The sequence below is a fragment of the Nycticebus coucang genome, chromosome 4, assembly GCF_027406575.1.
Source record: "Nycticebus coucang isolate mNycCou1 chromosome 4, mNycCou1.pri, whole genome shotgun sequence".
Classification (NCBI taxonomy): Eukaryota; Metazoa; Chordata; class Mammalia; order Primates; family Lorisidae; genus Nycticebus; species Nycticebus coucang.
The window spans coordinates 24,298,597-24,312,218 of record NC_069783.1 but is presented as its reverse complement, the minus strand read 5'-3'; the positions used below and the strand labels follow the sequence as shown (position 1 = coordinate 24,312,218).

General features: G+C 39.3%; 1 protein-coding gene across 1 annotated transcript in view; it reads right to left on the bottom strand.

Annotated features, from left to right (window-relative positions):
* RAB10 (RAB10, member RAS oncogene family) overlaps positions 1-13,622 on the bottom strand; it is a 90,637-nt gene that overhangs the window by 37,119 nt on the left and 39,896 nt on the right. The gene's annotated exons all lie outside the window — the stretch shown is intronic.

Here is a 13,622-nt window from a genome sequence, read left to right as displayed (position 1 = left end):
TATAGCAAATAAAGAGATCAAAAAGTAAATCAAGGCTTGGCACCCGTAGCACAGTGGTTATGGCATCGGCCACATACACCTAGGCTGGCAGGTTCAAACCCGGCCCAGGCCAGCTAAAAACAACAATGACAACTGCAACAACAACAAAATAGTTGATGTGGTGGGCACCCGTAGTCCCAGCTACTTGGGAGGCTGAGGCAAGAGAATCGCTTGATCCCAAGAGCTGGAGGTTGCTGTGAGCAGGGATGCTACAGCACTCTACTCAGGGCGACAGCTTGAGACTCTGTCTCAAAAAAAAAAAAAAATAGAAGAAGAAGAAGAAGAAGAAACGGAGTTATTCAATAGTTTTCCTACCCATACCTTTTCCCAACTCATATGGTCCCAACTCTGTATCTCATTTTTTATAACTAACCTCTCATCAAGTAATGGTCTAAAAGCAATCCTCAATACATGTTAGCTACCACTTCTTGGCCCCCATAATCTACACTGCCCCTACCCCTTCAAACTCAGGTTTACCCTATTGCTTCTCTCTTACTTTGAGCCTATCTGCTGCTGCTTTTTTTTTAAGAGTCAGTGTCTCACTTTATCGCCCTCGGTAGAGTGCCGTAGCATCACAGCTCACAGCAACCTCCAACTCCTGGGCTTAGGCGATTCTCCTGCCTCAACCTCCCAAGCAGCTGGACTACAGGCACCCACCACAACGCCCGGCTATTTTTTTGTTGCAGTTCGGCTGAGGCAGGGTTCAAACCCGCCACCCTCGGTATATGGGGCCGGCGCCCTACTCACTGAGCCACAGGCGCTGTCCGCCTATCTGCTTCTTTATCAGCCAAAATCTTTCAGCTTGTCCCATTACGTTTACCACACCCTATCAAAAGGGGCCACTCACTCACCTACCCTGTGTCTACAGTCTATATTTTTATTTGTTTAGAAATTTCTCAGAAAATCATTCTAAAGGCCAGGCATGGTGGCTCACAATTGTAATCATAACAATTTGGGACAGAAAAATGCTTGAGGACAGAGTTCAAAGAAAAGCCTGAGAAAGGTGAGACACCATCTCTTAAAAAAAAAGAAAAAAAAATTAGTGGGGCACTGTGGCATGCATGCCTATAGTCCCAGCTACTACTAGTCAGGAGGCAGGATTGCTTGTGCCATGAGTTGGAGGATGCAGTGAGAAATGATGGTGCCACAACATTCTAGTGTCTGGTCAACAGAGCAAGACCCCCTTCTCAGAAAAATGAATGAATGAATAATAAATAAAAACTAAAATGACCTGGTCATCAAGACTTACTCTGAACAGGATTAATAATTCCAGGTAGGCATACACGTATTAATTCATCATAATGACAAATCTGACAACTGATACTATTTCAGGAAACTTGCCTGAAAAAAAATGAAATTAGGTCACAGCCTAAAAGCTCTAACCCCCCTGGCACTGAAACTATGTATCACTGGAAAACATCTAAGAATTTAGGCTGTTTTAAGCCACCTACTTAATTTTTTTTCCCTAGGGACAAAGTCTCACTTTGTCACCCTTGGTACAGTACCGCAGTGTCACAGCTCAGAGCAACCTCAAACTCTTGGGCTCAAGCAATTCTCTTGCCTCAGCCTCCCAAGCAGCTGGTACTACAGGACCCCGCCACAACACCAGGCTGTATTTTTTAGAGACATGGTCTTGCTCTGTCTTAGGACAGTCTTAAATCTGTGAGCTCAGGCAATCCACCTGCCTCATCTCCCAGCCACCTACTTAATTTAACTGGTCATGCTAGAAGCCTTATTCTGGACTCCCTAACTTTTCCTCACAATCTCATCTAACCCTCTTAAATTTGTTCTGGAGATTAAGGATCTTTCCTATCATTGTTCTTCCCATTTCTCTATATCTTTGTAAAAGCAAAATCCCTTCAAAGATACCTATACAATTGTCACTAGATTTTTGTTGTTGTAGAGACAGAGTTTCACTTTGTGGCCCTCGGTAGAGTGTCGTTAAGTCACAGCTCACAGCAACCTCAAACTCTTGGGCTTAAGCCATTCTCTTGCCTCAGCCTCCCAAGTAGCTGGGACTACAGGCACCTACCACAATACCTGGCTATTTTTTTTTTTTTTTTTTTTTGGTCATTGTTGCTTAGCTGGCCCAATCTGGGTTCGAACCTGCCAGCCTTAGGTGTATGTGGGCTGTAACTATTGTGCTACGGGCGCCAAGCCTGTCACTAGATTTTTTTTCTCCTCCCATCTTCTGAATACTTTCAGATTAGGTTTTGTTATTGTTAACACTCCTTCCTCTACCAACGCATACACTCTTTCACCAAAACTTCTCAACTATCTCTGAGCTCAATTATCTTCGTGTTCCTAAATTCAATGGCCACGTCTAAGTCCTCATTTGACCAAGCTAGCAGTAGTTGAAGCGGTTCTTCATTCTCTCCTGCATGAAAACTCTCCTGGTTTTCCTACTTTGTTGTCCACTGATCAGTCTTCTCTGCCACTTTATCTCTCTGATATCTAAAAATTGAAGTGCACTCTTTTCTATCTTTACTCATTCCCTAGTTTCCTAGCATTGATTTTCTCTAGTCTTACAGCTTTAAATCCCACATACACACTACTGACTTTTTGTATCATAGCCCAGACCTCTCCCTTTCTTATACTGTACCCCTAACCTAGAATACCTCCACCATGGCTCTTTGCCCAGCTACCCTATCCTAAGTTACAAGATTTCTCCATGTCTTTCACACATTATCTGTTAACATTCCCTATCCTTCTTCCTTACTTTTCATCTTTAATATTTATTTCTATTATTATCCATCAATCTCCCTTTGCCAAATACAAGACCTATAAGGATAAGGATTTTTATCTGTTTAATTAGGTTAAATTCCCAGCACTCAGAACAATGTGTTAAATAAACAGATAAATAACATGTTTTGGACAAAGTAAAAGGTTCCCTTATCAATTCTGCTTCCAATCAGCTTCTTAGAGCTTCAGGCTAAAGAAGCCAATGAGATATCAAAACAGTTAAGAAAAAAAAGAAATAAGAGAACAGAGACAATGTAGAGCAAAAACTACCAGATCATTTCTCATCTCAGAACAAGATGATACACTGGGAAAAAAATTTTAAAAGGGAGGGAGGGAGGAAGAGGCTGAACCAAAAAAAACTCCTGGAAATTAAAAAATAAAAAATAAAAGCAAAAGGTGAAGAAATAATATATTAAATGGAAACGCTGGAAGAGAAAATTGAGTTGTCCTAGAAAACATGATTAAATGACAATGAAAAGAATATAAGTGAGATACAACAAATCAGAAGATCAAATCAGGAGGTTTGATGTAAGTTTGACAAAGAACAGAGAAAAAGACACACGGAAAATAAAAAGAAATGCGAGAATACAGAACCCAAAGAATTTAGTTTTAAACCAAGACCAAGTACCTAGCATAATGAACAAAATAAAACCTGTACCAAGGTACATCATAGTGACATTTCAAAACATCAGAAATAGACTTAATAAAAGCATGCAGAGAAATAAACTAGGGCACATTAAAAGATCAAGAACAAAAACTCTCAACTTTTCAATAGCCAACACAGAAGACAAAAAGACCTTGTATCTTTTAAAAAGATAAGAATCAGGCTCCGCACCCGGGCCTGCCTAACAACAAAGACAGCTGCAACCAAAAAACAGCCAGACATGTGGTGGGTGCCTGTAATACCAACTACTAGGGAGGCTGAAGTAGGAGAATCGCTTGAGCCCAGGAGTTGGAGGTTGTGGAGGTTGCTATGAGCTGTGATGCCACAGCACTCTACCCGGGGTGATAGCTTGAGGCTCTGTCTCAAAAAAAATCAAGCCAAACAAAAACCAACATGAAAGGAATTCCCACACATCGAAGATCTCAAAATACTTAGCTTCCACACACCCTTTCTAACATAGCTACTAGAAGATTGCTTTACCAAAACAAGAGAGTGGAAGAAATAAAATCTATCAGAGTGAAGTGTAAAGGGAAGCCACATTGAAGTAATCAGTTGAGAAGAGAATGAAAAGAAAGGGCGGGGCACCCTTAGCTCAGTGGGTAGGGCACCGGCCACAAACACATACACCCAGGCTAGGCCAGCTAAACAACAATGACAACTGCAGCAAAAATATAGCTGGGCGCTGTGGCAGGCACCTGTAGTCCCAGCTACTGAGGAGGCTGAAGCAAGAGAATCACTTAAGCCCAGGAGTATAAAGTTGCTGTGAGCTATGACACCACAGCACTCTACCTAGGGCGACATAGTGAGTCTGTCTCAAAGAAAAAAAAAAAAAAAGAATGAAAAGTTCGAGAGACGCCTCTTGGGTATGGGAAGAAATAGTAATAGAATCTATATGAAAAATAATTCAAAAGGGTCTGACAATTTTATTTGGAATAAAGTAGTGTCTTAAGATCTAGGAAAATGAAACAATAAAGGAACTGTTAACTATAGTAAAAACTAAAAGTTGTCCAAGAAAGGAAATGCTACTGTATATATACTACTTGGGTTTAGCAGTTAACCAAACATTTATTGTCATTTGAGAAGATGAAAGGAGAAGTGCCAGGAATTGAATAATAGTATTAAATTCTCATCTTCCATAACAAGAAAGGATTTCTAAGATAGGGTTTTTCAAAACTTAGAAGTATATGACTAAGGAATATGGAGTTGAATAAGAAGAAAAGGCAGGGCCCTGGCACAATGGCTCACATCTGTAATCCTAGCACTTTAGGAGGCCAAGGCTGGTAGATTGAGCTCAGGAGTTTGAGACCAGCCTGAGCAAGAGGAAGACCTCATTTCTAAAAATAGCCAGGCATCATGGCAGGCACAATAGTCCCAGCTACTGGGGAGGTTGAGGCAAGAGGATCATTTGAGCCCAAGTGTTTGAAGTTGCTGTGAGCTATGATGCACAGTGCTCTACCAAGGAGGACAAAGTGAGACTATCTCCTCCTCCCCCCCAAAAAAAATGTAGAAGAAAAAGAAAAGGCAAAAAGATGTCTGTGAAAAGGTAGGATACAAGTGGGCATGGGGCAAGGATTTGATGTTGCAGCAGGTACTGCTATTATCACAGCCCTGAAATACTATCTGACTTCTAAAAATAGGTATCTATTACATTAATAGAAATAAAAATTGGATTAACAGAGAAAGAGGTATATTTACAAACACAGTCTCTCCACTACTTAAATAGCTCAACTCAACAACCATTCTCATGAATAAAGATACTTTCATTTCTTAGCATGGCCCCAAGCCACCTCTCCAATCTTACTTCTTGTCTTCTTCCTCTTGTAGTCACATTCAAACACAACTTTTATAGCTCTGCACTTTTTCCAAGTCACTATCTTTGTTACACCAGCATGTATTGTCCACATTCTCCCCATACACCAGTAAGTATGAAAAAATGTTTAGTTAAGATAAGCAGAGTAGAAAAGTTTACAAGAAAATTTAGAAGCCGGGCACGGTAGCTCACGCCTGTAATCCCAGCACTTGGGAGACCCAGGCAGGTAGACTGCCTGAGCTCACAGGTTTGAGACCAGCCTGAGCCAGAGCAAGACTTCATCTCTAAAAATAGCCGGGTGTTGTGGCAGGCGCCAGGAGTCCCAGCTATTTGGGAGGCTGAGGCAAGAGAATTACTTAAGCCCAGGAGTTTGAGGTTGCTGTGAGTTATGACCCCACGGGACTCTGTCTCAAAAAAAAAAAAAAAACAGAAAAGAAAAATTTGGAGGTGAGAGCAAAATCAATAGCTCTGCTGCCGAGATAAGCTAGGAAAACCTTATCACCCTTTAAGAGTCTACCAGGCGGAATAATCAGATTCTCTGGAAACACTATTATTTGCTAAATTACCACAATCTTAGGGTTTGATCCAATTGGCAACTCTTTTTAAGGTTCTGCTTATGTAAAAACACACTAAAGCAAATTCCCACTTTTTACAGATTCCTGGAACACAACTCAAAAGAGTATTTCAATTTACCAGTCAACTTATTTACCAATTTATTGCAGACAACTTGTTTACCAATTTTCAGCTGTTCAACCAACATTTTTGCCTCGATGATGTTACAGAGGCACCACCCTGTGGCAAGAGGAGTAAGTGCAGCCTCTAGCCATTTTAAAAATACCAGTTTTTCAGAGCTTGGCTTCAGACAACACATCAATGAACAAGAGCAATTAATGCAGGCAGAAACAACCTATATAATGAACTCCAGATGAGAAAAGTTTAAGTTTATAGCTAAAAGATCCATATCTATGGTTTTTTTTTTTTTTTCTTTTGTAGAGACAGAGTTTCACTTTATGGCCCTGGGTAGAGTGCCATGGCATCACACAGCTCACAGCAACCTCCAACTCCTGGGCCTAAGCGATTCTCTTGCCTCAGCCTCCCAAGCAGCTGGGACTACAGGCACCCGCCACAACGCCGGGCTAGATATCTATGGTTTTTAACAAGTGAAAATCAATGTGTGCCTGCTCAGGAAATAAGAATCACAAAACCTATATCCCTTGAATCACCCTTAGTCTAAAATCTGACACCAGGTTTTAATAGTCTTTACTCTGTCATTAACAACACAAATTTTGACAACGTAAGGTTCCAATATGTATGTATGTATGGGAAAAAGTTCCTGTTAAAGATCCTTTCATATAATAGCTTAATTAAACACTTTACAATGTGTCTGCCGCTGTTATAAACTCTTTGCCTGGATTAAGTCATCATTAAATCCTCAGAACAGTCCTAGTCCATACTAGCCTGTTTCCCCGAAAATAAGACATTGTCTTATTTTAAGGTGTGCTCCCAAAGATGCGCTAGGTCTTATTTTCAGGGGACGTCTTATCTTTCCTGTAGGTCTTATTTTCGGAGGATGTCTTATTTTCGGGGAAAACAGGGTATTATTTCCATTCTACAAATGAAGAATAAAATAAATCAATAGCAGCCACACTAACAGCAGAAACACTAATGTTTATTAGATAATTACAAGGTGTGTTAAGCATTTCCTATATAGGATCTCACTTAATAGTCTTAAAACCCCTCTGGGATAATAGTAGTGTATCTATTTTACAAAAAAGAAAATTTGAGGTAATTTACTCACAGGTTAACAGGTGGCAGAACCAGGATTCAATTCTGTGTCTGTTTGATTCATAATAGGTATACTCTTAAAGACCTACATTAAATTCCATTCAGTTCTATTTGGGGGGGCTGAAAGTCATATAAAATTGACCATTTTAAAGCGAACAATTCACAAGATTGTATAACTATCACCTCTATCTAGTTCCAAAATGCTTTCATCACCTCAAAAGGATCCCATACTCATAAAGCAATAGCTTCCCACTCTCGTCCCTCTAGTCCCTGGAACCACCGGATCTGTATTCTGTTTCTATGAATTTACCTATTCTGGATATTTCATAAAAAAGAGATGCATACATGTGAATTTTGTGTCTGGCCTGTTTCACTTAGCATGTTTTCAAGGTCCATCCACATTATGTAGCATGTATTAATATTCCATTTCTTTTTATGACTGAATAGTATTTCCACTGTATATTTATGTAACAAATTATCTTCTTACGGACACCTGGACTGTCCCACCTTTTGTGACTAGTTGTGCTATGAATATGCACATACATATGCATGTACTTGAGTACCTATATACTAACCCATGCCTGTACACACATCTACATTGTACTAATTGATATGTATATGTGGTGCATATCTCATCTATGAAAATTAGGTCAACTGAACAGGGTGGCCAGCTATGGAGGTTCTACTGTATTTACAAGCAGCTCCTTTTAATCTTTAGCCTTATAGTATCTGGTCAATATACTGTTTTCCAAAGTTGCTTGAATTATTCTTTTCCTCTTAGTGTGGTTATATTGTTTGTTTGCAACACAGTTAGGTTCATTTGTTGACTTATACTGTTACTGATGAAAAGTCAACATTTATCTTTGTCTCTCTATATATAACAAGGTCTGGGCAGCGCCTGTGGCTCGGTGAGTAGGGCGCCGGCTCCATATGCCAAGGGTGGTGGGTTCAAACCCGGCCCTGGCCAAACTGCAACAACAACAACAAAAAAGGTATATATAACAAGATCTTTTTTTACTCTAGCTTCCATTAATTTGATTATGATGTTCTTCAGTGTGATTTCCTTTGTATCAATCCTACCGAGGTTCATTAGGTCTGTGAGCTTATAGCTTTCATCTTATGTGGAAAATTTTCAGCCATTATTTCTTCAAATTCTTTTGCTGCAACCCTTATTCCTTTTCCAAGACTTCAATTACATGCACATCAGACCGTGATATTTGTCCAACATTATCACTGAGGCTATCAACTGTTAGACTGAATTTTTCTTTTTTTTTTTTTTTTTTTGTAGAGACAGAGTCTCACTGTACCGCCCTCGGGTAGAGTGCCGTGGCATCACACGGCTCACAGCAACCTCCAACTCCTGGGCTTACGCGATTCTCCTGCCTCAGCCTCCCGAGTAGTAGACTGAATTTTTCATTTCAGATACTGGAATTTTCAGTTCTAGAATTCCACTGGGCCCTTTTTTTCTTTTCTCTTTCTTATACATCTTTAAATGCTTCAACATATCTGTCTTCTCAAACCAGCATCCATGGCATACTGAAGGTATTTTTAGACTACGCAAATAGGTATGTCATCATACTTGGATTCACTGATTTTACCTTCCATTGTTACGTTTCTCTAACCACTGTTAAAACCTGGCACTTCCTGGTTGGACATAATTATTCATGCCTGTAATTCTAGCACTTTGGGAGGCCAGGGTGGGAGGACTGCTGGAGGGCAGGAGTTTGAGACTAGTCTGAGAAAAAAAGTGAGACACCATCTCTGCTATAAATACAAAGACTCGGTGGTGTGCATCTGTAGTCTGAGCTACTTGAGAAACTGTAGCAAGAGGATTGCTTGAGCCCAGGAATTTGAGGTTGAAGTGAGCTATGATGACATCACTGAACTCTAGCCTGGGTGACACAGCTAACTACCTGGGTGTTGTCATGAAACAAACAAAAACTACTGTCACTTCCTAAAAATTACTAATCCTTCCAGCATAAGACAGTTCTGACAAGCCAGAGGTGTGTATCACCTCAGAAATCATCCTGGTCCTACCTATAAATGACAAATACCTACTGATTTATAAGTAAAGGACGTTGAGAAGGTAGAGACAGAAAGGATAAATATAAAAAGGATAACATTATAAAGTATTTGATAATTAATGATTCAAAAAAAAAAAAAAAATCAACTGACCAGAAGTGTACAGGTTTTTTAAAATGGTTTCTCAATTCTGTTCCATCTATCTATTCTTAGCTAGTACCACACTGTCTTAATTACTGTAGCTCCTTTACAAATTTTGAAATCACGAAATCTGAGCCTTCCAACCTTTTTTTTTCAGATTGTTTTCACTATTATGGGTTCTCTGCATTTCCACGTGAATTTTAGGAGCCACATGTCATTTTTTGCAAATAAGCCTGCTAGGATTTTGTTAATGATTATACTGAATCTAAAGATCCATTTAGGTAGTATTGACACCTTAATACTATAAAACCTTCTGATCCACAAACATTGAATGTCTTTCTGTTTACTTAGATCTTTTAAGATTTCTTCCAATTGGGCAGTATCTGTGGCTTGGTAGTGGGTTCGAACCGGCCCTGGCCAAACTGCAACAAAAAAAATAGGCATTATGGTGGGTGCCTGTAGTCCGACTACTCAGGAGGCTGAGGCAAGAGAATCGCCTAAGCCCAGGAGTTGGAGGTTGCTGTGAGCTGTGACATCACAGCCCTTTACCAAGGGCGATAAAGTGAGACTCTGTCTCTCTTAAAAAAAAAAATTCTTCTAGTAATGTTTTCTAGTTTTCATCATACAAGTCTTAAAGTTCTTTTATTAAATTGATTCCTAAGTATTAATTCTTTTCAATGCTACTGTAAACAGAATCATCTGATTTCATTTTTGGATGGTTTGTTGCTAGTGTTTAGGAACACAATTAATTTTTGTATATTGGTCTTGTATCTCATCTATAGAATTTTTAAAAGCAAAAGAGCTATTCTATTCTGAAGTACCTGAACATTATTTGGCATTAAAATTACATTACAAATTATAGCAAAAGTATATTCTATTGGCTCAGCGCCTATAGCTCAAGTGGCTAAGGCGCCAGCCACATACACCAGATCTGGTGGGTTCGAATCCGACCTGAGCCTGCCAAACAACTATGACAACTACAACCAAAAAATAGCCAGGTGTTGTGATGGGCACCTGTAGTCCCAGCTACTTGGGAGCTGAGGCAAGAGAATCACTTAAGCCCAGGAGTTGAAAGGTTGCTGTGAACGGTGATGCCACATCACTCTACTCAGGGTGACAGCTTGAGGCTCTGTCTCCAAAAAAAAATGTATATTCTATTAATAGTAAAAGATTTTGTCGAACAAAAGAAGCTGATATTAGACAGTAATATATCATAAAGTCTAAATGCCCAAAAACTGCTGAACCATAGGTATAAGCCAAAATAAAGTCTTATCTGTTACAAACTAAATTTTAGAAAGACTGCCTTATTCATAAGGTCATTAAGATTCTCAGAAGTAATATGGTTAGAGAAGATAGTCTGGGAAATGAGCTGAGAAATCTGACAATTCCACAAAAGAAGAAAGTTAAGATTTTCTCTATAGGCCAAGCGTGGTGGCTCACACCTGAAATCCCAGCACTCAAGAGTGCAAGACCCTGTCTCTAAAAATAGCTGTGCGTTGTGGTATGTGCCTGTAGTCCCAGCTACTTGAGAGGCTGAGGCAAGAGACTCAAGCACAAGAATTTGAGGTTGCTATGAGTTGTGACGCCACGGCACTCTACCGAGGGCAACAAAGACTCTGTCTCAAAAAAAAAAAAAAAAAAAATTTTTTTTTTCTCTATGCACAAAAGATGTGCTATCTTTCTCACCCTTGGAAATTCAAATCAGGGCCGGACACGGTGGCTCACTCCTGTAAAACCTAGCACTCTGGGAGGTCAAGGAGGGTGGATTGCTTGAGTTCAAGAGTTTGAGACTAGCCCGAACAAAAAGCAAGACCCTGTCTCTACTAAAAATAAAAAAACTAAGGCAAGAGGATCACTTGAGCCCAAATTGGAGGTTACTGTGAGCTATGACGCCACAACACTCTACCCAGAGAGACAGCTTGAGACTGTATCAAAAAAAAGAGAAGAAAAGACAATTCAAGTCAGGCACAGTGGCTCACACCTGTAATCCCAGGACTTTGGGAGCCCAAGGCAAGAGAACTGCTAAGCCCAGGAGTTGGAGATCAGTCTGGGCAACAAAGAGAGACCTCATCTCTACAGAATATTTTAGATTTCCTTTAATATCTATTATAATATATACATATAAAATATTATTTGGCATTTGCCTTTTATCACCTACAGAGTCTGGTAAAAAAAAAAACATATTTACATTTGATTTCACAGAATTTTTGAAAAATCAAGAACGCCGAAAAAGTAAAACACTATCAACTTAATATGTATGAATTATTTTGAATCCAAAATCAGTGTAGCAGAAATTACTGTAGCTTTACTTCACAAAAGTCGTAAGATTTATTTCATTACAGACCTAGTGTTCTCTAGAACATGGCACTACCTTTGTCCTTACTGGAAGAACAGCATCAAGAATAGCCCTGCCTCAAACTAAAAAGCTTCTGCACAGCCAAGAACATAGTTAAGTAAAGCAAGCAGACAGCCCTCAGAATGGGAGAAAATATTTGCAAGTTACACCTCCAATAAAGGTCTAATAAACAGAATCCACAGAGAACTCAAACATATTAGCAAAAGAACACATGATCCCATCTCAGGGTGGGCAAGGGACTTGAAGAGAAACTTCTCTAAAGAAGATAGACGCACGATCTACAAACACATGAAAAAAAGCTCATCATCCTTAATCATCAGAGAAATGCAAATCAAAACTACTTCGAGATATCACCTAACCCCAGTAAGAGTAGCCCACATAACAAAATCCCAAAACCAGAGATGCTGGCGTGGATGTGGAGAAAAGGGCACACTTCTACACTGCTGGTGGGAATGCACACTAATACGTTCCTTTTGGAAGGATGTTTGGAGAATACTTAGAGACCTAAACATAGACCTGCCATTCGATCCTATAATTCCTCTTCTAGGTTTATACCCAGAAGACCAAAAATCACAATATAACAAAGACATCTGTACCAGAATGTTTATTGCAGCCCAATTCATAATTGCTAAGTCATGAAAGAAGCCCAAGTGCCCATCGACCCACAAATGGATTAGCAAATTGTGGTACATGTGTACCATGGAATATTACGCAGCCTTAAAGAAAGATGGAGACTTTACTTCTTTCATGTTTACATGGATGGAGCTGGAACATATTCTTCTTAGCAAAGTATCTCAGGAATGGAAGAAAAAGTATCCAATGTACTCAGACCTGCTATGAAGCTAAATTATAGCTTTCACATGAAGGCTATAACCCAACTATAGCACAAGACTATGAGGAAAGGGCCAAGGGAGGCGAAGGGAGGAGGAGGAAAGGGCCAAGGGAGGGGAAGGGAGGGTAATGGGTGGGGCCACACCTATGGTGCATCTTAGAATGGGTACAGGTGAAACTTATTAAAGGCAGAATACAAATGTCTACATATAATAACTAAGAAAATGCCATGAAGGCTATGTTGAACAGTTTGATGAGATTATTTCAGATTGTATATGAAACCAGCACATTGCACCCCTTGATTGCCCTAATGTACACAGCTATGATTTAACAATAAAAATAGCCCTGCCTCAAATAAATATTTTGATTCCTACAAAGCTACAGCAATCAAAATTTGATAATCTGTTCGTTTGTAAACTACACATCAATAAGCAAATAGAAATGTAATGTTGACAGTAAATTCACCTTAGAAATTAAGAAAGGCAGTACAGAGTGTAGTGATTAAGACAATTTAAACATGGTCTCTGACTATGCCATATCCTTGCTATGTGGCACTGGGTGAAATTTTAACCTCTCTTGGCCTCTGTTTCCCCCACCTACAATGGGACTAATAATTCCTGTCTCCAGTAATGTTGCAAATATTAAGAAAGATCATGTGGAAGAAGCCTAGGATAGGGCATAAAAAGTTATTATAATTCCTCTTGGTCCTAGATACTACTCTAGCTACTCAGTATCAACCTTCTCCCAATCCAGTCCCTGGCCACTAGTGATTCAAATGTCTATCTCTCTTCTTTCTGGTCTGTCTTTATCATTTCCTGATATACCTCCTGATCCAGCAAAAACTGTATTTCAGACAGTAACATTACTCTCAGATCAGCAATTCTGTTCTTCATTCTCTCAGAACTTGCTTATATCTTAATCTTTTGCTTATGTTTTTTCCACCCCCAACCCCAACTTATAAGGACATTTACAACTTTTTACATTTTTCTAAATCATTAAAAAATAAGTTCAGAGAGATAAAGTTTACCAAATCTTCAGAATTTAAGACTTGTTGAGTAACTGTTTCAAATTTATTATTGCATAATGTTTATGTCCCACATAATGTCATGACAACTTGTCATTTGATCAGGAGACTTTTATATCATACTAATACTTTGTAATAGCATTTGTTTATTCTGTATTAGAGAAAATGTAACCACTTTAAATTCCCACTAATTTACTTGACTTCCCAA